Raw genomic sequence first — 24,597 nt, 5'->3', positions numbered from 1 at the left:
TTACAGATTCAAAGTGACGACATGTCCAAACATTTCTGGCCGCTCGTCTGCAAATCAGCTTTCCCCTGTCAGCATCCAGCAGCATCTGGCCAACAGCTCCTGAAACATGAGAAAGGAAACTTGATGTCAGTCACCTATCAGCACAACACATGGAAACAGCCAGGCTTGCGCAGAGCAACCCACAGCCAGGTGCCAGGGCAGGAGTCGGCAGCAAACTGCTGCACTGTGAGGCTACTATCTAATGCCAGGACCCTCCATTGAAATAAGCTCCTTGTCTTCACTGTGTCCCCAAAAAGGAAGGTCTTTTAACCATCTCTCCACTGAGCAGGACGCCTGTGCAGACCAGTAAATGACCTCTGAAAGGCAGCCTGTTTTTTCTAGATGGCTCCAGGGGTCACTGCTTCCCCACCTGCACTCCTGTCCAACATCAGGAATCCAGCTTCTGTCATTCTGCTCCAAACACCATGCCACGGTATTTTTTTTTCTGCAGAATTCCCTGCCCTGAACAGCACAGGTAAGCCCTCCTTGCCTACAATACCTGAGCATCCTTTGCTACCACGGAGAGAGAATTCCAAGGTGGCTCAATTCACCTCCGTTCAGAGAGGAGCAGGCACTCTCTGCAGGACAGACCTTGTGCTCCAAAGCAGAAATGGATATAGGTAATATCCAGAAATAGAATAAGGCACTAATTCTGCTCAACATGCTATTCACAAGCCTGTCTCTGAAGGAGCTTGCTCTCGAGTCCACATTCTGACTACCCTGGAGAAGCTCAGCTTTAGCCTGAAGCTACAAGTAGGAGGTAGCTCTTGAGCTATTCTAATTAGCACTGTAATACAAGAGGAAACTTAACCTCCTGGTTCCTTTTATCTACTCTTTCCATCTCTCATCAGTAATGTTCCTTAACATTTACAGTCCTCTTCCTTGCAGGCTAGTGTCTGCAGTAGCTCCAATTCTACTGTCTTCTGGCTACTACCCACTGTAGTTCCAACCTCATTTCTAAGCTCAGTGACAGTTAGAGCTTCACTGGAATGGCTCATTGACAGCTACAAGGCTTGGGCTCACACTGATCAGCATCAGCAATAGTCACGTCTTCCAGGCAAACAGACACGAACACACAAAGGGTCAGAAGGCTGCAGTGGAAACCTAACAATTTGCTTTGTTAATGAAAAAAGCTGAGGATTCCTCCACCCCCTCACAAAGACAAAACACACACAACCTCTTTCCTCTTCACAGTGAGAGCGCAGTGACAGTGACAGAGCACAGCTGCACAGCCAGCATGCAAGCTTGACTCCAGCTGTTTTTACCAGAGAGCATCCCTCAGTGCAAAACCCACTTGCAAAGTAGCTATGTTTCCATGAGATCTGAGAAAGGCAAAACCTTTACCACACACGAGGAACAGATGTGATTTAGCACAGAATTGCTTAAGACTATTCTATACAGGGCCACACAACTAACAGCCACTTGGCACGCATGCAAAACCACAACACTCCCTGTTAGCATCACTTTGTCTCCAGTAACACGAAAGAGGTCCATAGCACACAAAAAAAGGTCCCAAAAGGAATCCTTTGGAAAAAAAAGAGGAAAAGCACTGAAGAAAAAAAAAAAAAGGCAACATTTGTAGGCGCCTACTGTCTTCCTGATACTTGGCAAGTCCCTTGAGGCCTGAGGTACCTAATACTTGCTTGGTTCTAGGATGCACACAGTCTCTGCCTGCTTGCTGTTGCAGGGAATGTTCAACTGCTGCAAAAAGGAAGAGGACTTGCAGGGTTTTCCTCATCATCACCTTCTCTTGCATTGCTGTTTCTGACCTTACGAACCAGCCTGCTTACCAGAATTCACGGTCAGCAGTCTCCCTTCCTCAACAGAAATGTGGTGATTATGTTGTAGAGAATGTTTCTTATTTCAGGCACTGTGACATCTTTCCATCCTTTTCCTCTTAAAAGCAGCATTTCTTTAACCTTGCTTTTAATTCAGAAAGATAAACTTGTATGACATGGAAATTAAATTCCACAGCACAATCACCGTCACATTTGTTTCTAATGCGACACTACAGAAACATTCATTGGCTATCACAGAGTCAACATATTCCAAAAAACTCCAAATGCAATACTGACATGTAAAAAAAAAAATGCTGCTACTGTCCTATGCCACGTATCTGATCACCACAGCTAACCTAGAGTTTTCAGTCTATGTGGGCCAACCTATACTCCAAACACATATCCAACATAGGACATTGGCACATCCCACTTTAGGAGGCAACAATGTCTCTTCACTAGCATCATGAGAAGCAAACGCAAGACAGACTTGTCCAGTTGCCCTTCTGTGCTAATGGACAGAGGCAACCTCAGCCTCCACGTCTCAAACCAGGCTATGTGGGGAGCTGCTGCAGTAAACCCTATCAACACAACCGACCAGCAAGATGGATGATGCAATAACTGCATCAAGAGGTCTTGTCCAGGACAGACACAAAAGCTGTGTGAAGCTAAAAGCAGCACCTGTAGACTGCCAGCACAGATTACAATGGAAAAGGACTGCAAGGTTATTAAAGGACATTTTAACATTTAATGAGATCTTTTCATTCAGAGACGGCATCTCAATTAAAAGCACATTTAGATCCATTATGCTGCTGGCTACTCTGAAGCTCACTCATTTTAAAATAAAAGGATGACAGCTCCTAGTGCAGAAACTTGCATCTCAGTTCTGCTTGTATGTCAATGCTCACAATTCAGATCTGAATAATAGCATTATAGTGACTCTTGGATTAAAATTGAGTTTCAGGAGGATTATTGCTCATTCCTGATTTTCCATACCAATTAACCTTGACTGTTAGGCAAAAACCTCTGTCCCCTGCATGGGAACAATTCCAAGAGCTATCAAGAAAAAGGGATCACGCTATAGCTGTTGAACAAGAGTCCCTGTAACAAGCCCTACTTAACACCTAACATATTTCCGAAGAAAATGAAATGCCTACACTTTACAGTCTTACATAGTTCTTGTTGAATGTAAATACCACCGGACATATCATGTGTCTGTCATACCCATCATGCCCTGCGGAAGTTTCTTAAAAGCAATCAGAATCGCACTTTTCTTGCAGTCCTGCTCCCTCCTTCCACAATACAAAGATCCCAGTCCCCCTAATTCAGTTGCATTCCATACCCTTAAGTATGCATTTTATTCTCTAGTTTCTTTGCTGTGTTAAGAGTAGCTTAGTTTCCATAACTCTTTTATAAAAGCCAGGACAGATTAGCATTGCCAACATGTAACTGGAATAGAATGCAACAGCTGATTAACATCTGAACAGGAACAGGACAGGAAGCAAAGGACCCAAATCCAATCCCCAGAAGGAATGTTAATGGAGAATAAAAATACCCAGGGGAGATTTGACCAGGAAATGAACACTAGTTTTCTAATGCATATAAAAGCATAGAACCATCTTTAATGGCTACATCTGAAATTGCACAAGGACCAGCTCAGCAAAAGGTCATTTGCCAAGTTACCTTTAGCACTGACAGCTACACTGGGGACTAATGACAGCTTCTTATCCAGAAACACTGACACATCAGAAGGCTGTTTAATTTGTTCGGCAATCCTGTTAGCTTGATCTCTTCAGTTCGTTCAGTGATCCTTTCAACTCTCACAAGGTGGTTTAGGCTACGAACTTCCAGAGCGTATTTGCCTTCGCACCATGGGTTTCACATCCTTCCTCACAATTACCTGTGTTCTTTTAAGATCTTGCATTGGAAGAATTTTGGAGCATGTTTCTCAGATACTTAAAGAGGTATACAGAGCCATTAGAAAACAACTCATGGAGATTAGAAGAACTCTCAAAAGTTCCTGAAAATAACTGTCTGGGCTCTGCTAGAAAAAGCAAATCTTGATGCTCTAATAACATGTATCTGGCAAAAAGCTGGTAGATCATGAGGGAAATCGGGAGCCATGGCCTTAAACTTCCGCAAACACAAGCTAGGGAATGGCTACAGCAAGCAAACATTTGAAGAGAAGGAGGGAGCGAGTGAACATTTCTGTATAAAATCAATATGTAGGAATTCCCTTCCCAGACTACCATCAGCTCCTGTGCTGTGTAGGAGGGGAAGAAAAAGAAAAGAAAAAAATCATACCTTACCTTCCTAGAGCATAAAATCAAAAGGCTTTAACTAGGACAAGATAGGAACAGCTTAAATTCTTCGAACACTGAGAAGCAAACTCTCAGCCCCTGTAAGTATTCGCTAAGTCTCATATAAACCCCAGCAATTTGTATCAGCAGTCCTCTTGTTTCAGCAAACTACAGCCTCCACTTCCTCAGTGCCAGGGACTGAGTGTCACTGAGCCATCCCTCTAGCAGAGAATATAGCACTGCTACAGAATGCTCCATTACTGCAACCTATATACTTGCCTCAATACGTCCTACAAAACAACCCCTCTGTCTGCGAGTCGCAGTGATGCACAGATGGCTAACACACTATGCAGTATCTACACAGCTGGACAATGGAGCAGAGCACATTATTTGCATTATTTACAGAGGACAGATGGACAAGTTGTTGCAGTGACCCAGCCTACAGAGCATCTGCAATGCTGAGGAGGGGCGAAGTCCAGCCCTGATGCTTGCAGGTGCTCACAAAAGCGAATTTCAAGAAATGAAATGGCTGTTTACAGCAGTCAGCTTTATTCTGAAACACTACCACGCCAACCATGCTTGCAGAGTAATTCACATGCCGGCTTTGTTCCCACAGAGCCTTCACCCACAAGCAGAAAACACAAGATGTATTGACTAGATTTATCCTTTTCAACAAGAAAGAGAATGGACATCTGCAGTACTTACATAGTAACTTCTTCCTTGGCCATGAGTTTTGTTAAGTATGTAAGTCACCATATAAACCGAGGTACGTACTGGAGGGAGACACTAACTGAGAAACAGTATCAAAATTGGGTGAAATTTCTTTCAAGATCTGCCTATCTGTAGAAAAGTCCAGCTCAAACCTCTTCAGCCATCTGAATATTTTGAAACATTTAACGTTTGCAAAAGTTTTGAGACATTGCTTTCACTGCTTACACAGCACTTTTATTGGCAGGCTGAAGAGGAACTTTAAAATAACATTTCAGGGGTCTCACATCTGTTCTAGATAAGAAAAAGCCTAATTTATAAGGAGGGGTAATCTACTTTAATCGAACACGATGGCTAAGAACGACCTAGCTGTACAAAGGCTTGCAACGATCAGTTTGCCCATCCTCCACCAACATGCACCACAACAGGCTCTTTCATCCCACAATCACATGGCTACAGCCAAACATGACATACTGTTCAGCAAGTAATAAAATGGATCAGCTTTTTCCCCAAGGTCTTGTCTACATATACACTGTACAAAATTAAATTGACTTAGAAAATAATATAAAGCAGTATAACCCTCCTGGGTAAATGTTCCTAATTCAGTTTAAGAGCACTTTACATTGAATCAACTTAAGTTACATAGATAGATACAAAACAGAAACTAAATTAAGGATGCCTATACAAGAATGCTGCACTAATATAATCACAGCTGTTTCTAATCTGATTAAGTTAAACCAGTACAACTTCCCTGCAATGGCAAAATCCTTACCAATACTGAAGTTAACCCTTTTTTGCCCTTTTCTACTTTCAAATAAGATTTTGCTGGGTTTTGTGTTTGTGGTTTTTTCCTTTCCAAAAAACCCAAAGTGACATATCTCTCTCAGAATCTATATAAGCTAACCACAGTACACAAGGTATAATAAGGTATTAAAGGTACTGATATTTATGTGACTTTAAAGTTCACTATTCGTATGCCAATTAAACATAATAATAATAATAATAATAATAATGATGCTCAGATCAGCATGGCATAACATTTTCTCTACTCTCCCCAAGCAAGGGGGGAAGGGTGATCACAAATACTTGTGCTGTACCCTGCTTTCCATACAACCATGCAGCTTTTGCTTGCTGATGTCCAACACACCTGGAACAGTTGGGAAGGCAATGTTCCCCACTCACTCATTCCTAAGGGTATGGCTCACCAACAGCTTATCTGAGCAAACTGGAGTGTGGAGTTACAGCACGTTATCTAACTGCCCCCAGGTATGGCCTTACTACTGCCCTTCTTTCACCAAAATATGAAGTCCTCTTGCTAACTGTGGGGTAAGTACATACACAAAACAAGCCCGAGGTCACGGACCTAACATGCTACAAATCCACACTCTAAAATCACATCTCATCTCCTCAGTTCCTAAAGCAGCTCCCCTTGAAATGTATTTGTCAAAATTAAATTCCAGCAATTCCAAAATTACTGTTTTTTCCCCATTCCTCATTCAAAACTATTTTAACTGTTCCTCCCGAATATCAAGACTTAATTTATCTCCATTCTTTTAGCACTCTCACTTTCATCTCTATCTGCTTCTTCAGTCAGGTCTCTTCATGCTCACTCCAACCTTCCTCACATCCACTCCAGCAACACAACCATCACCTTCTCACTGCTGCCTTCTACTGCCATCTCTGAGTTACCATATACAGAACTAACTTCCTCTTCAGTACAAGTTTTCCATGCTCAGCACAGAAAGACAATAGCAAGAATCCTCTCAGAGTCCCCTGCAGAGAACTAAATCCCTCGCTGGCCTTCAGAAACTCAATTGTGCCACAACTCTGACCACAGTGGTGAGCTGTTATTTCTGCGGAGCACCAGCAGCAGCCACAAAATCAACCAGAGTTGTAAGTCTTTTTAATTTAGTATTTTTTGGAAAGAGCTATTTTGAAGACCTGATCACATGGCAACATGGACTGTAGGTACACACAAGAGTTCAGTTGCTGAGGGAACCACACTTCCGCATTTTCTATTTTATGAGATTTAAATTTCAACTCTCAAAGGGCTGGAGGCACACTTTCGTAATAAACTGGTCTTAAGTCTCAGATCCACGCTGGTAGCTTTCAGCAATTATAAGGTTAGGTGGCCCCACACCAACGCTAAGATTCATGCTCACCACAAATACCTGCAATGAGGAAGGCAGGAACAATTTCCATTCCATAAGTAAAGAAACTGAGGCACTAGGAAGAAAAAAAAAACAGCTTTGTGCACTGTTTTTGCATGAAATTCCATGTTAAAGAGCCTCAGCTCTCATAAGGAACTGCAGGACAATTCAGCAAGACACAGACTTATTTCTTGCATCTAAAACAAGAGTGACCTGGGATAGAAAAGAGAAGAAAAGTGTGCATGAGCTAAACACCTACCTGACAACAACTGCAATTCTTTATAAGTACAAATAAAGCAGCAACCCTGATCCAGTAGTAGGAGAACAATATTTGTATTATACTCAATTCTCTCTGCTGCTGGGGTTTAATCCCAGCAAGAATCGTTTTGGTTTAATTAGCTTTTCCCTAGCAGATGGTCAGATGTGATAGGCAGAGAATGGTACAGGATTAACTGTTGGGTGATTGTGCAGCTGCATCTGTAGCTGAACAGTTAAGCATGTCCAGGAGTCCAGCTGTAGTTTTCACGACACAGTCCGTCTCTGCCATTAGACAAATGTTAGCTTTCTCTTTCTCCAGATTATATATCAGTCAGAGGCACTACCCAAAGGCAGGCAAACAACTAACATGCAGTCTCACCACCATCCCCTTTCTCAGACAAAACCCCCAAACCTTAATCAACTGAAAGTCCCTCTTTCTTTGGTGACAGAAGCACATTCAGAAGCATTGCCATGGAAACTTGAGCCATCCTCTGTGCTATTCATCAGAGATTTTCTAGCACAGAAATATTTTATGATGTTTATAGCACTCAATACAGACAGCAGTCAGTATAACGAAGTAAAATTACAGACTCCGGCATTGTGCGAGGACAGCAGTGGGTCATTCTTCAACCAAGTTGCCTGATCCTTGCTTCACCTACAGTGAGCAATAGCTCGTTATAAGCTGGCAGGAAAAAGCAGTGTAGCACTGAGAGAAACAGAAGTGATCTTAGAGGAATAAACCTATCCAGCCAAAGGGAGAAAATTGAAAAGGGTTCACAGCTTCACAGCCTTTTCCCAAAGCTGATCAAATCCCTCCACCTTCCCTTCCCAGAAGTTACGAGTGATGTTGTTACTGACTCCTTTGCAAAGCAGGATCCGTACCAGGCACAGATGTCTCCTGCTTAAGTCACAGCCCTTGCTTACTCTGGAGACCATATCAAATATTCCCCATCAACTTCTATTCAGCCTCTGCACCCAGGCACAATGTGGAGTGTTAGAGCACCCACACCTACACGCTGGCAGCAGTTGTCTCAACAGGCCACAAAGGCAGAACAAGGAAAGGAGACAGCTTTCAAAAACATGCTTTGGGCCCAGCAGATGCAGAGTCTGAGCCAAGGGCAGGAACAGGCACAAAACTCGTCTGAACTTTGTAAACAATAGAGAAGCATGGCTCCTGAAGCTGAATGTAACCCTGGAGCATCTTCTCTCTTTTTTGTGGTGTGGCCCTGTAGTTGATCTGGCCTCAGTTTACCTCATTGGTTTTATTTTGGTTCCGTTCTCTTTTAGTTTAGTTTAGGTTTGTTTTTTTGTTTTGAATGATTCTCTTAGTCTTCAGCACCACTGAACTGCCAAGAGATTTTATTCTGAGAGTTCAGTCACAGAAATACAATGCAGTTTAATCCAGTTTAGGAAAAGCAAATAGATCCACCCGTCTTTCATTGGTGACCTGTATAAAGCACGCAACTGGCTATGGCTCTTCTCTCCCCATTCACCTGGGCTCTAGTCAGTCCTTTTAACAGCAGGATTCTAACCACAGCAGAGGGGACCCACACCTTCAGCCCCTGCCCTACAGGCTGTACACAAGGAGGCTGCCTGTCACCAGCAGTCACAGGCTGGACTGCTTGTCCTTCTGTATGTGCTGTATTGTACCTTCCAGGTTCACCTTCCTCCTTTGGGGGGGATAACCAAAGACGTCCCACCTGAGACTAAGCAGGGTTGCTTCAGCTCTTCCCTCAGATACAAGCCCTCCTCAGGGCAGAGTCAGAGCTCTCACCGACCATCTCCTTCCACATTTGTCATCATTGCTAGACCCACTGGTTTTCTTCAGCTGGAGCTAATAATGAGCATAAATTGTCTCAAGGGGCAATTGCAGCAAAGGCTCAGCACTTTAGTGTTACCACAAGGTCAGGCTGTTCAGACTAGCACTACATCCCCTGCCTGCCATTGCTCTCATAAAACTGAAATGCCAGGCTTTACCGTCGTTATCCTTTGGGACAGCATAAAGCCGTTAATTATTCTGAAGTTAAGGAAAAACATCACCTTTTTAGCCGTGAAGACAAGCCCCTCATCTCCACATGGCTCCTCCCTGCAGACCCCCTGTAAGTAAGCTCTGTGCAGCTCTTCAGAGCGCAAGCTGGGAATGAGAGATAGTCCAGCTGTAAGTGAAGTCACCTATCCTCAAAGGGGCTCTAACTGAGAGCAGAGGATGATCAGACCCAGATATTCTAAAGAAAGCAAGCCATCACATTCCAGGTACCTTTTTTTTTGGTCAAGTGTCAGACTAAACCACTCAAAGAGCTAGCAGATCACTGCTCCTCTAAGGGCAAAAAGACCATGGACAAATGCCAGCATATAGGCAGGCAGATGTTGCAAACAGAAGGTGTTTGTCCAGTGCCGGCAGCAAGCTGTTTGCTCACGCCTTCGGCTTCATGCAGCTGCACGAGCTCAGCTCTATAGAGCCTGTGACTCTGACATAAGGAATGTCTCAACTGGAGAAACGCCACATCTGCTGCCGGCTCAAGGTGCCCCAGGATCAGGGCAATTCCAAATTTCACCGTCCAGCCGTAGCCCTGCTTCCTACTCCCTGTCCCACCAGGGGGAGATCTAGCTGCTCAGTGAGGGTTACTGCTCTTAGCTGGAAGAGCACGTCTCCCCGGCTGAGGTGTTTGGGACTGGCCACAGAAGCACATTGATCTGGGTTCCTACATAGTCCTGAAGGACACCAAGGGAACCAAAACAAGGAACTGGTCATTTTCCCTCCACAACATATTAACACTCACTGACAGGATAGAAAAAGGCCACGAATCATCCCTCCTTCCTCCTTAGCCAATGTCACACCAGTTTCATTCCAGCTCCGTTACTCCCTTCCTGGCAATCAGAAAGTGACAGCAGAAGCAGCATTTAATCCTAAACAAGACCTCCATTTTTGCAGCCGTAGCCTGTATCGCATGACAAAGCTGGAACACCGAATGATTATACAAGCTCAGATGTTCTATCAGCAACATTCCACATAACCCATTTTTAGACTTACTTATATTTTGCTACACCTCATGTTGCCACAGGGCATATTGTTCACTTTGGCACTGCAGAACAGAGGAAGGAAAACGAAGGTTCAGGTAACACACTTTCTCATCAACACCCAAGCCCTAAAAGTCAGGTACAGAGTCAGTGGCAATGAGTTCGAAACAAAATGCACATTTTACATGAAACCAATAGAGAAGAGAGCCCAATTAGAATAATTTCCAACCGTTCCACAATGGTAAGAGTCTTTTGCAACAAGTAACATTTCCCGATCACCTATCATTGAGATCCTGCTTTGTAAAAGAGTGTGGCATGGACCAGTCTGGTAACAGCAGCTCTATAGAAACTGACCCAGAGACTGTGGCAACAGCTAAAAAGCAAAAACTATGCTATAAAGCCAGAGCACTTCTGAAAGCCAAATCTTTCATGCCTGCTACTGTCTAAAGATGGCAGTAAGGAGGCCTTCTGCAGAAGACTAACTTTAATATGGAAATGACTGGCAGGTCACAGAATTTCAGGCTACTAGAAATTGACAGGAGGGAAAGTGCAAGTCCCAGAGATCAAAGTAAACTGGGTAATGAAGTGAACAGCCCAGGACTTACTCAAGACATAGAAGATGTTCTCCTGTTCTCCCACAAGCCTTGCCTATGGGCTGCCTGTACTGACACTGTCAGAACAGACCACATTTCCCTGCACCAGGCAAATGAAGGACTTACATAAAGAGGACAAGGATAGCTTGCATGATAGGGACACAGAAAACTAGTGACCATTTCTCACAGACATCATGTCAAGGATCCCAAAATAATGCATCTGCATCCTGATCTGCCATCCTTCACCAAGCTTCCTGCCCTCATCTCTTGAGGTACCAGCCAGAAAAAGGACGCTTTTCCAGAAGGAGCTGGAGCAGTTCAGCTGCAGCACATACATGTAAAAACATTTACCCATTTTGCTGGTTTTGGCTGGGACAGCTGACCCCAACTGACCAAAGGGATATTCCATACCGTATGATGTCACACTCAGCATATAAAGCAGGGGGAAGAAGAAAGAAGATGTTCAGACTTATGGTGTTTGTCTTCCCAAGTAACCGTTACACATGACAGAGCCTGGCTTTCCTAGAGATGGCTGAACACCCACCTGCTGATGGGAAGGAGTGAATGAATCCCTTGTTTTGCTTTGCTCACGTGTGTAGCTTTTGCTTTTAAACTGTCTTTATCTCAACCCACGAGTTTTGTCACTTTTACTCTTCTGATTCTCTCCCCCATCCCACCGGGGGGAGAGAGTAAGCAGCTGCATGGTGCTTAGTTACCAGCTGGGGTTAAACCACGACACCCACCAACTGTGGGCAACACTCCTGCCCGGGTTATATCCAGGTGCCATTCCATCTCCAGGCAAACATCTCACACACAGTTTGTACTGAGCAGAGCTTGATGGCACAAGCCACTCAATCATCTACTGATTGCCAAGGTCACAAATGCTGCAGGGGGGGATGAGCCAACCTTAATTGTCCTTATCGGTGTAAATTAAACCCTAAAACACACCCAAGCAAACAGCCTGTTCCTCTGGAGAATCAGGCATGAGTTATTTTGCTGCAGCTATAAAGGAAACATTGCTGCTAGGACATGCCCCTGGAGTGACTGTGCTGCTCAGCTCTCCCGCTGCATTCCTGGGGTTGTTTAGCATGGACTCAGCTCCAGCCTTTCCACAAGCAAGAAGTCTGAACCCTGAATGCCATCTGCAAACACAGCCAGACTCCACCTCCTGCATGCCTGCAGGCCACCAGGTGTGGCCAGGAATGGCACAAGCTACACACTAAACACACCTTTGATGTGGAGCTGAAAGCATGTAGCCAGGGGGCATGAACAGCACGCCGCCCGCCGCCGTGCTGACTCCCAGTGCAGGAATGTGGCTGCAACCACAGGCCAAGGAAGGCAAACACATTGCATTCCTCACCAGGCAGGGAAGGAAAACAAGCAGCAAGCCCGCACACCCACGGCGCTGACACCCGCCACGCTGCCCACGCTTGCCAGCTCTGCCACTGCCAGGACCCCAACAACAGCTTCAGCCTCAAACTCAATTGTGGGAGAGTCCTCGAGTTCTCCAGGCAACTACTTGGGCCATAGGGCAAGAGAAACAGAGCAAGGCAGCAGAGTTATCAACTGGGCATGCAAGCCACAGCGAAGAGAAGAGCTACTACCAGGGCTGGGAAGTAATCATGTCCCAGGGCAGGAACAGCTCTGTGCAGTAGCCTGGGAAGGGAATTTCCCCGACTTTTCCTGTAAGACAAGGGGCAAATGTATCACTGAGATGACTTGAGCTAAGGGGGCAGAGCTGAATAAGAAGCTGACTTTGAGCATCAGGGTCCTTGGAAGGATCCAGGCCTTTTTCCAGCCCCAGGAAACCACTCTACCTTGAATCAAGTAGCTTCTCTGAGATGCAGGCACTTCCTCATTACACAAAAATCCTTTTGTAAACACTGTCCCCACTGCCCACAGAAACAGATCTGATCTTCATTATACATTATTCTCCCCCTACAGCACTGACATCTGGTCACTTACATGATCAAGAGAAGAGACTCTAGGTATAAAAACCCAAGACATCACATAACCTCTCACCTCAGAATCTCGCTATTTTAGAGTAACAGAGGTTCTATGCTCTAGTCAGAAAAAAACACTACTCCTCCTTCATGCAGCACTCCTTCAAATCTCAAAGCTCTCCAAAGAATCCACAGTTCCCAAACATGAAGTTACTCTGAAGGGAAAAGGATAAGGATGTGTCAAGAGGTGAAGCTGTCAGCAGCATTCTCAAGCCCATGAAAGGACGGTTGTATTGCAAACCCCTCACATTCTGAAACTGCGCTTACTTTGTGCAATACAACTAAACATCAACCCACTCCTAAAAACCTATTGTCCAGTGCTAAGGGCCAACTGTGAGACTTAATAGCCAGTGTTCTCTCAGGGCCAAGCAGGAAAGCCAACACTGTCATCAACACTGTTGCAAGAATATACTGCACTTGAATCTACACCAATATCCCAAAGGCGGCCAAAAAAAGAGCTTCTATCTGCTGTGCTTCACAGAGTAGCTTCTGAACTTCAGCAAAGCACAAAAATATCAGAAAGGAGCACAATTTCATAAGGCAAAAATGACTGAAACTATTTAACACAAATGGATATGGTGGAACACAGACTCCCTTCTACTTTCCAAGAAGCAAACAGCACACACATGGAGGGAGCCCTGTGCTGTCACCACACAAAACAGTGTCAGCAAATTCTGAGAGCACTGTCGAAGGGCTGAAACGCTGTTGTCTCTGGGGAACCTGGAAGGGGAAAGGTCAGTGTAGCTACAAGCTCAGAAACGTGCCGATGCATCTAGCAAGCTGCCGGAGCAGGGATGGTTTATAAGGCTGTGGCCCAGCTGTTCCACACCCTACATGTGCATTTCAAAGCCCTCACTGAGGGGAATGGTCTGGTATTAGGTAACAAAGCCAGACCAGATTAGGTCCAGTAGACTTTTCCATGCTCATTAAAATCCAAGGCCTCAAACTACCTATTCCCTTCTTAGCCAGTAAGGTGAACTGCTGCAGTAGCTCCAGTACTTGGAAGAAAGAGCCATGAAAGGCCAGATTTACCAATAGATTTATATTCAAAGACATAAATAGAAGCCTGACAGGATTTACAACAGCACCCAAACAGATTAGGTGTGTAAATCACCGCATGCAGGAGAAAGGGCTTCTCCAGTTCTAACCACTCCATACCTCTCCAACCCCAGCCACCACAAGAAAACACATTCCAGAGAGGACGGAAGCCCCTGCTGCTCTACAGGTTGCCAAAGGCCATCACTGTGCAACCCACCACAATGGTGACGGCACCCAAGCTCTCACAAGTCTCAAGAGTGCAACCTGCAATGGCTGCAGCGCTCGCAGAACGCAGGTCTGCCCGTTTCCCAGAATAGGAGCTGTCCCTTCAGCCTCTCCTCTCCCTTCCCCCACTACATCTTTATTTTTCATAGACTTAATACTGTTTCAAGGCACAACCCTCATCCTGCCACTGGTGGGCGGGTGAGTGGGGGAAAGGGGCCCTTTATAATTGTAGTGTTGCAATCTGCCAGCCCGTCCAGGCGGCCTGTTCCCGCCTGCACTGTATTAAATACCTTATAACTGATTACACCCCCATGGGGCATGATTAGCAGTCTTCAGAGAACAAAGTCTACTTTCATAAGAATAAGAACAGACACGTACTGCTAACCTACTACACAGCTGGGCAGGTGAGAGAACAGGGGAAAAAAGGAGGGGGGGGTGTGGAAGAGTTAACTGTACTGCTCTCTTCTTTCCTCCTCTCCCCTATCCCAGCGTCTCTGAGTTGAGATTTCCACTGCTCTGGCTTGTTGCCTTCAGACCTACCCCAGAAGATTCAAGTAACATAAGCTCGTGAACAAACTGCCGCCCATGGAAGTCGGGCAAAGTCCTAACCTGGAGAGGTAAGGCCCTGAGGCAAGCAGAGCTCGCTTTACTCTGGGTGACAGCAATTCCTTCACGCAGTTCCCAGGAAAAGGGAAGGGTGAATTCCGACAACGGCATCAAAAACAAGGAGAAGGAGGGAAAGCTCAAAATACAATCACATACCTATGCCCCTCTCTAACCTCCATCTGTATCTGGAAAAGCCTATGTATAAACGGCAAACCATTTAATTCAATCTGGAGGCTGACAGCTCTCCAGAACACAGTGATTTTTTTTTTCTTGTGGGGAGAGAGGCAGCGAACAGGAGGAAAGCCCTCCTCCTCTGAGATAGATAATAGGGATCCCCAAGCATACACAGTCCATATGCATTGCCGCAACAAAGAACCAGCCTGATGGAAACCTAGCCAATCTGACATGAAGTGACCTACAACTCATTAGCAGGTGCCTTCCAAATCTCAAATGCCCACACAAACAGCCACAAACACATTTGGTGCTATCTGGCCTCCATCTCAGCAAAGCACAAGGAATCAAACAGACTGTACAGCCTTTCACCGAAAGTAATAAGAAAAATGGGGGCAACTGCTAGGCTCAAAAAAGCCAGGGATAAGCCCTTCCTCTCCCCCAGCCTACAACAGAGGAGAGGTGAGCAGAATGGGAAGCTCCAGGAAAATGGTCTTATATCAGAGCGATGCCTATGCAGCAGCTTCAAAAACATAGTAAGAACCCTTCTGATTGTGTCACTTTGGAAATAAGTCACTTGCTTTACCCAGAGCCTACCAGCTTTGCCCATGGCCCCGTGGATGCTCGTGGTACGGTCTGGAAGGAGTTGTGTTCAGCTGATGCATCTAGAAGGGGGTGCCTTGCTGACACATTCCACCCAGATTCTTACCCAACCCACCCAATAAAGGACTAGTTGATGGAGGCACCAATCCAGCTAAAAATGGTCTACTTGTATCTGCTTTTCCCAGCAGCACATAGGAGGTATCTGAACTGTACTGTCTAGTCTCATTTGTACAGCAAAATCTGCATATTCTCTTTATTACAGAAAGACCTGAAGGTACCAACTGACTTTAGGCTCTGATGTACTCGGCACCAGTGTAAAAGCATCAATACATTTAGAGTTATCAAACAGATCGTGCTTCCAGGGTTTGGGCAAATGGGACATTTCACCATAAACACAAGTTAGTCATTAGAAGCTCCAGGAGGTAATTTAAATTATCACAGCCAGCACAAAAATAATTTTACTTTGGGAATTGAAGTTGCAAAGCTCTAGTAAATCCAAGTGACACAGTAAAACTTTTATAAAAGCTGAAAATTAGCTGTGAAGCCCCAGATGGCCTTGTATATAATTTGATTCTGCTACCCTGGGCTAGCAAAAGAGAAACCACTCTTCACACTGTAAAAAAACAGACCCAAAACCTATCAACCTTCAGCTCCTAGGAGACAGGAGTAGTCTGCTTGAATTTTGTGCGTATATATGTACACACATGTAAAATATAGAGAAATAATAAATATATAAATAATTTTTTTAAAAAACCCCGTACAGCTAACAATGAATTGTTCAACCCCACCCCCCCATGCTGGGCAGCTACCGATCAGGCATCTGAGCTCAAATTGGAGCACTGCAATCCAACGCTCTCCCCCGGCTGCTGTACCCTCACAGATAGCCTGCACCAGCCTCCCATTCCCAGAGTAAATTGCCTTCCAGTGCAGAGAAGCACTCGTGCTATGCTGATACCGGTATTCACCACCAGGACAAGAGACCCTAATTTAGCCCCACACGGGCCTTCTGCAAACTGCTAATCCCCAATACGCAGCTGTTTTTCAAATGTACGGGCATGAGCAAACCGTAAACGATTTATGGCGCGTGGCAGGAAGGCTCCTGGCTCCCTGCGTAGGCAGGGTTTTGGGACAAGATCATGCTTGGACTAATGTTTATATTGCAAGTTGTCAGTCAGGTAGTAAATCATCTCTGGAGCTGCATAGTAATACAGCTCTCCCCATCCAGCTGGAGCCTTGACGACAATGAATTCTGTTATAGCTGTTTCAGATACACCTGGGGACCTATTTACAAAGGCATCATCTAATCAAGCTAAAATGGATACACTTTTAAGTAGACTCTACAGAAATTCTGCAGCCCAGCAAGGGTGAATTGCCTCTAGAAAATCAATCCAACTGGTGCAAGAAGCTTCCCAAAAATGTCACTCCGTACTAGCCCTAGAAGAATTGGATTCAGTGTCTACACAGACAACTACTACCAGAGTGTATCACTAGCAAAATGCAGTTACCTGAGAAAATCCTTCCGAGCATAGTATTTACCTAACCATAGTGCAAGCAAAGCTTAGAAATTCAATTCTAAAAGTTCAATTAATACATTTTGCATACTTCAGTGCGTGAGACGCTTTCTGCTCAGAAAAATGAAACCACTTAAAGGTAGGATGTGAATTTGAAGTCCATTCTCAAAAAAGGTTCCTTAAAACCTTGAAACAACTCTTCAAACAAATAACCTGCCATTTTTCATCATTTTATTTGGAAGGGCTGTGCACAATACATTGGGTATGGATCTCCCACAGGTAAAAGAGAAGGGGGAAGAGTTCTCAATAACAAAAAAATGATAAATAAAAACACACAAGAAAAAAGCAGAACAGTAGAATTAACTGCAATCACTTTTCAGTTGTGTGAGACAGACAAGATTTCAAGCCATTTCCCTAGAATATTTGTAACCTTCCCATTGGGCAGCAGCAGAGTTCTCACTAACGAAGAGCAAAGCTGCAGGATGAAATCTGATTTAGGAGACAATGAGGCAAGGCAACTTTGGGAATTATACAGAGCTTGTGCAGCAAGACTTAACCAGGTCTAAATGCAGTTACCCTAAGTAGCATATGCTAAAATAATGGTCAAAAACCTTACTGCCACAACGATTATCTAATTATTATCTTGGGAAAATAACTTATATTATTTTGAAACAAATGCTATGAAGTAAAACTCGCCTAAGGCTTTTTACGAGCCTAAGTGTAATTCCCCAATAGTTAGTGAAACTACCTCATCTGTCCCTTTTGATTTGAGAACCATTAATGCATGAGTGTTACGCTAATGCACTGCACAGCCAAGACTTTAAACACAAAAGAAAATCCAGTTATGACTCCTATAACATTGCCGAAGCCAGTTTTATCGCAGAGTCAAAATACAAATATAGAACACAACCAAAGACACAGTGGTCACTGTTGGACTTTCAGTTCTGAATTTGTTGACCCCTGGAAATTAGAAATTTAAACCAGTTCTCCTGCCACTAGCAGCAAGTCGGACCCTCTGTGCCTAAAAACCAGCCTAAGCCTCGCAGGAAACCTTACTTTCCAATCCTGACCCATTTCACTTTCACAGCATCACAAAACTTCTGTGAGAGTCAGTAACCCTTTACTCAAAGCCATTACGCCTGCCACAAAAGGGTTATGTTGCACCCTAAAGCACGTGTTGTTCCCAGAACAGCCCATAGGGAGGGTATCCATACAGATATCTTGAGGTTGATATGAGCTGCTCCTAGCTCTGAAGATCTCCCCCCCAACTTTCCCTCAGGAGTTCCCCTTGCGTTTAGGCAAACATTACAAACAATCACCTTTTTATATATATCTCCACACCGCTGCCACTTACCTTTATTAGCCTATCCATTAAACCATGTTTATGCCTACTTGACCAAGCAGCACTGATGATTCTTTTGATCCTCGACACAAACTGGACATGACCACAGGACACAGACTGTGTCCTCCCAAACATTAGGATGTTGAGGCTCACATGACAACATACTGGATCTCACTTGAACAGCCTTCAAAGCCCTTCCTTTAAGCCGCCTTCCAGACTAAAGTCCACTACAAGGCTGCAACGTGGAGAGGCCAAACTCCACACGTTCTTTTCCCTCTTACAAGCAAAGGCAAGAAGCACAAACAGCTTTGCCTGACCACTCAGCATGAAGAGACAATACCTTTATGTCTTTGCATTCGTGAATAAGACGGTCCTTGTCTACGGACTGCATTACCTTTCCAAGGACTCTGCTCTCCACCAGCTTTAAATCCTCAACTACCAGGCCTAATCAGAGCAGCTGGAGTGCTTTGTGTGTTTGTGTTTTGGTCAGTGGTTTGGGGTATTTTTTTTCCCTAATGCAGTTATCACAAAAAGAAAGGTTAGTGGGGAACCTAATATAGCAAATAAGAGTGATTCAACACCTTGCTTCTAACACAGGCCAGTACCAGGTGGTTTAGAAGACAGAGCAAGAAGCCTCAGTGGACAATTATGGAACAAACTGCCCTTTCGTCAAACCTTTACCTGTTAAGAGATCGGGTTATGTCTGAAAAATACACCTTCTAAAACAAGCTCTTTAGCTAAAGCAAGTCTGAACATTTCCACTCACCAGTGCTTGATCTTTTCTGAATCCCGCTCAGCTCTTAGCCTCAGTGCTATTATGTGGTAGTGAATTTCCACAGATTAGACATCATGTGAAAATACTTTAAAATCATTATTCAGGTTGATGCCTATCAGTTTCACTGAATTGCATTCACCTCAACTGAAGAATACATTCCAGCTCCTTCACCTCTACACAGCAGTCTTCCTCAGGCTTGGCACCCAGCATTGTTAAAAAGCAGAGGAAAACTGAGCCCACCCAAGTGATGCTTATCCTGCATTCCAACCATTGCAATGCTGTTCTCACACTCCTACACGGTCTTCCACGCCATTTCCTTCCTAAGCACAGCTCCCAGGAGGACACTCCAGAGAGGGTGGCTCATGTCATTCTAAGTATGAGACAGCCTGCAAGATGCTACTCTTTGTCCTCTCTGTCTGAGCATATTAGCTAAAAGACATGAACATTCTGACAACAAAAAGACCAATTTCCAAGTCTGGAACAAACAAGGGGGCAAAAAGGAGAAAATATTAATTTAAGTCAAAAAGTTCAGCCAGATGAGGTGTTACAAGCTGTAGAAACACGCAAACAGCTCCTGGGAAGGGAAAAAAACGGGGGGGGGAGGGGTGTCCACTTGCCTTAAACAAGACTTGCACTCTATAGCAAATTTAACATGCTACAGAATATGCAGGACAGTGGATCACACAGGCGCCTGCTTCATTTTGAAGTCGTGGCTTGGAATATCCTTTTCACCTCTCCTCCACTGAGCGTTACCAAAGCATTCGACACCACAGTATCCAAGCATCTTATAGACACTTATGGACTCTTCCTCAAATCCCAAATAAGATGGGCGTTAATTGTATTTTGCAACCAAAGAAGAGCAATGGTAGTGATCTGAACATGTTCACACAATAAAACTGTGGCAGAAATTAGGTACCCTACATTGCAGATCAGAATTGACTGCAGTGTCATCCTTCCTTTCCAACCAGTTGTAAAAGTACTTCAATTTTTAAAAGTAACATTCTTCGTACCACAGTTACAGACCCAGCCAATCTAGATCTAAGGAAAAGCCCTCAGGTAGGGAACTGGCAGGGAAACAGGATGGATTATTTCGTGCCCTAAGGCATCAGCCATTTGCACAGATTACACACATACTTCCTTTGCAGTCCCGTGTAAAATGAAATTCAGAGAGGATGATATTTACTCAGTTACTAGTGACTTCGAGTGCACACAGCTAGCACAAATGCCACAGCACTCACTCTCTCCATAGCTCAAAGTGTCATACAAAAAGGAGATTCTTCACAAGCAAAGCCTTCAAGCAAGGAGATGAACAGACTCAGCTTCAGGACCTTGAATTTACTCTCAAAGCATCAACCAAGCCGAACAGCCAAGAAAATCTGCTCTATTATGACAATTCCAGTTCCTGAGAGCCCAAATCAAAAGAACAGAGATGAGTCAAAAGATGTCAAGCCAGATCTTCATTTCTTCATGGAGGAATCCTGTCCTTAATCTGTATCACATGCAGACTCATTTGAGACCTCTACACATTGTATTTCTCCCAGCAACATGAAAAGTGGAGAGCTCTTAGCCACTACTGCATTACTCTTGTCACACTGTGCTGTAAAAGCTAGGCCCTCGCAAACAAGTACACAACATGGTTAATTCTTTATGATCTAACCTCCAGAACTATTTCTCAGCACTATGCTGTAGCAGTTTTCAGTGGATCTTCCATAAAACATAGCAGACATTTCAGCAGGTTAGGGAGCTCACCTTCAGAAAAATCATCAGTCTCCAGGACTCACAAGCATCAAGTCTACTTCAACAACTACCAAAAAATACAGTCACATTTTACTGAAACTTGTTTATCTTGCTATTGTTCAAATAACTTGGCTTTCTTCACCTTTTTAAAAGCACTTTATATGCTCTACCAGCTGCCACAAGTTCTTTCTCCAAGCCACCTCTGGTACCATTCACATCAGCAAAATGACCAAAAATCACTCATCCCATCTGACTTTTATTTGTCCTGTTCTGGTACAAAATGGGGCAGACCTGCAAAGGACTATATCTCTTTCAAAGCTCCAGTCTATTTCCCCTACATACTATGCCACATGATTGTACTTAGAGTGGATGGCAGAGGTAAGATTTCAGGGTCTGAAAGCTGCAAAGCAAGTGACTTTGCAGCAGCCAACGAACACCTTAAAAACAGACTGGAAAAGAATGCAAGGTCATCTTTGGTTCAGAAGGCTGGTTTGAGGAGGCAACATGTCTTGGCATGTAACTCATCCTCTCTTGACCCAATGCCTTGTTAATATTAAAGATTAAGATAGCCATGGGCTGCACTTTGGAACTCTGTCGGCCCTGCTAAAATGCATTGCCATGATTTCAAGAGCACTGGCTGCCTGGGAAGGAATGAAAAGCCAAAAGCTCCTGATACCACAGCTAAGACCTGCTAGTTTAAATGTTGATTTAACATCCAGAAGCTGAAACACACTGTATGCAAAGCACTGTTGGGATACATATGCTTTCTGCAGTGATTCACTAAGAAGTGAAGAAGAGAGAAAGGAGTTTTACTAAAAGTGATTTGACAAGTAACAGAAAGGCATGATCAAATGACCAGCTGCTGGATACCAAACAGCTGTCCCCCTAAACTGGATCTCCACAGTGAGTTCAGGAGAGGACAGAAACACCAGCAGTACACCTACATCACCCATCAGGGTATCAGTTAAAAGACGGGTGGAAAAAAACAACGCAGTGGAAGAAATAACCTAACAGAACAGAGGATCACTAGAATTACCTAATTTTGGCAGCCCCATTCTTGCAAAAGCAGAAAGGATTTCATTGGGATCCTGGCTGCATAGACTTCTTGTGATTACACAGAGAAAACAGCTACTTCAGCACTGACATAACAGACTTTAGACTGCTTCTCTGGATGGCACGTAAAGAGCACTGGGCTTATATTTTTAACTGAACTTTTCTTTCCAGGAGCTCTTACTGAATTTTTCAGGGTCACTCCCATTTCATCGATGCCCCTGGCCTCTCAATTCAGGCAACACAGGTGCGTGATGATGCAGAGAACAGCACAGAGAGGGACAGTTTTTCAGGTATGTGGTTCAGATATTCTCAAAAAATACAAGTGTGGGGACCAGAAGAAGAGTCTCACTCAGCATCAGCTCATTCTTGGCTTCCTTACCTGCCGTCTGACGCTTCAACAAGGATTCATTGCTTCCTCTTACATAGGCCCTTTATCCCAGTTCCTTCTCTGAATCTGTAAAACAGAGATGCATACCTCTGAAAAGCTTTCATTGCCACAGAACTATCTATATTTGATGGATGATTCTTTTCAGCGGACAACATCCACCTGGCATCTCTCAGATCTAGGTCATTCCCAGCCTTGCCAGACTCGCATATCATTTGCATACCCTGATGCCTACCAATGCAATCTCCTGCCCATCTGAAAATCTGCTTATTAGCACTCAGTCTTTTACTCTGCTCCATGCAGTATGCTCAATCCCAGAGCCAGTTCAGTATTTATTGTTCACCTGTTTTTCTTTAAAGTCCTCCCATATGTCCCAGGGACTGCTCACTAATTCTATAGTATAAAGCACCTCTTGCACTAGAAAGGGTGTCAAGGCTGGTAGAGAATTTCCCATTCCCCCGGCCAGGTTTGGCACCAGGGGAGTGCTGCTCCCTCCCTTCCAACTCTGACTCTGTCAGTCATACTCTGGTTCTTTAACACACACATGCCGGCCCGGACTTGTTCCACTTTGCAGCTCCTACTCCAGCATCGCTCCCTGCACAGATTCTGCTTTCTCATCCCCCACACCATCCACCTCTCCATCACCCGCACAAGGCTACACCCTGCGTGGACCAAGCTCAGCCTGCCGCTTCCGTGCCCACCCTGCTCCCTGCCACAGCGAGGGAGAGCTCCCTAACGCCTTGACGGCCGAGGCGGTGGCATTACCACCCTCCCGCACGGGGATGGCCCGTTCCCCGGGACCGAGGCTGCGGTTCCCGCATGCTTCCGCACCCGGCCCCCGCCTGCCGCCCGCCCCGCCTGGCTGAATCCCCCTGCCCACGGTGCGACTCGCCCGGACCCGCTGTCCTCCGGGGACGCGACACCTCCTCTCGGCCTTGGGCCACACAGGGGGACAGGGAGACGCCCCGCTCGCAGGGCAGCGGCTCGAAGCCCGCCCGGGAAGGCCCGGGGGCGCGGGGGGGCCCGCCCGGGCCCGGGCTCAGTCCCCAGTCGATCGCGTTCCCCGCTCCCCACCCCCGGGACCCCAGCCCGGCTCTGACCCGGTCGGGCTCGGCTCCGCCCGGGGTCCCAGTGACTTTGCGGCCGGTTCTGCCCCGGTTCGGCCCCGCCTCGGGCCCGCCCCAAACTTTGCCCCCGCTCGGCCCGGCCCCACGCTCTCGCTTCAGGCCGCCATTTTGCCGCGGGGCACGCCGGGTAATCCGGCGGAATCCCCACGCCGCAGCGCCGCTGCGTCATCGGGCAGCACGGGAGGGGGCGGGGCCAGGCGCGGCGGCGGGCGCGCGGCGCGTCTCGCGGTCACCGCGGCAACGCGAGGGGAGGGGCGGGGCGAGCGGCGGCGGGGACGGGGCAACGGGACGAGACCAACGGGGCTGCGCGGCGGTGGGGTCAGGACGGGCGAACCCGAGTGCCGGCGGGGAATGGGGGATGGGGACAGGAGGGGTCGGAGCGGGTGGTGCTTCTCCAGCGGCGCTGCCGGCCGGGCCCGGTTAGCCCCTGCGGTCTGCTGCGTTCCGGGGCCGTGGTAGCAACGGGTGGGTGGCAGCCTCGGACAGGTCCGCGTTTGTCTGGGAAAGCTTTGCCAGGCTGTTTGGGGTGCTTCCCTGACAGGGTTGAGATACCTTCAAATGTATTCATGGAATCATAGAATGTCCTGAATTGGAAGGGACCCACGAGGATCATCGAGTCCAACTCCTGTCCCTGCACAGGACAACCCCACAGGTCACACCATGTGTCGGAGGGCTTGTCCAGTCTCTTCTTGAACATTGTCAGGCTTGGGGCCGTGACACCTCCCTGGGGAGCCTGTTCCAGTGCTACGCCACCCTCTGGGGGAAGAACCTTTTCCTAATGTCCAACCTAAACCTCCCCTGGCACATCTTCCTGACATTCCCTCGGGTTCTGTCATTGGTTGCCAAAGAGAAGAGTCTGGCACCTACTCTTCCTCCTGCCCTTGTGAGGAAGCTGTAGCCACCATGAGGTCTCCCCTCTGTCTCCTCCAGGCTGAACAAACCAAGTGACTTTAGCCACTCCTAGAATCACCGAATCATTTCAGTTGGAAGAGACCCTCAGGATCATCAAGTCCAACCATAACCTAACTCTAGCACTAGACCATGTCCCTAAGAACGTCGTCTAAATGCCTTTTAAACCCCTTCAGGGATGGTGACTCCACCACTTCCCTGGGCAGCCCGTTCCACTGCTTCACAATCCTTTCCGTGAAGAATTTTTTCCAATCCAGTCTGAATCTTCTAA

General features: G+C 45.8%; 1 long non-coding RNA gene across 1 annotated transcript; it reads right to left on the bottom strand.

The window, feature by feature from the left end:
• Window positions 1-76: 76 nt before the first annotated feature.
• Window positions 77-23,530, bottom strand: LOC135987339 (uncharacterized). The gene is made up of 3 exons (XR_010605993.1): window positions 23,391-23,530; window positions 22,285-22,359; window positions 77-99 (listed from the first exon to the last, which is right to left on the bottom strand). It is a non-coding gene; the product is annotated as an uncharacterized LOC135987339 (long non-coding RNA).
• Window positions 23,531-24,597: the final 1,067 nt, after the last annotated feature.

The sequence above is a fragment of the Caloenas nicobarica genome, chromosome 3 (genome assembly GCF_036013445.1).
Source record: "Caloenas nicobarica isolate bCalNic1 chromosome 3, bCalNic1.hap1, whole genome shotgun sequence".
Lineage (NCBI taxonomy): Eukaryota > Metazoa > Chordata > Aves > Columbiformes > Columbidae > Caloenas > Caloenas nicobarica.
The sequence above is the reverse complement of the archived record's forward strand: the minus strand, read 5'-3'. Positions and strand labels throughout refer to the sequence as shown.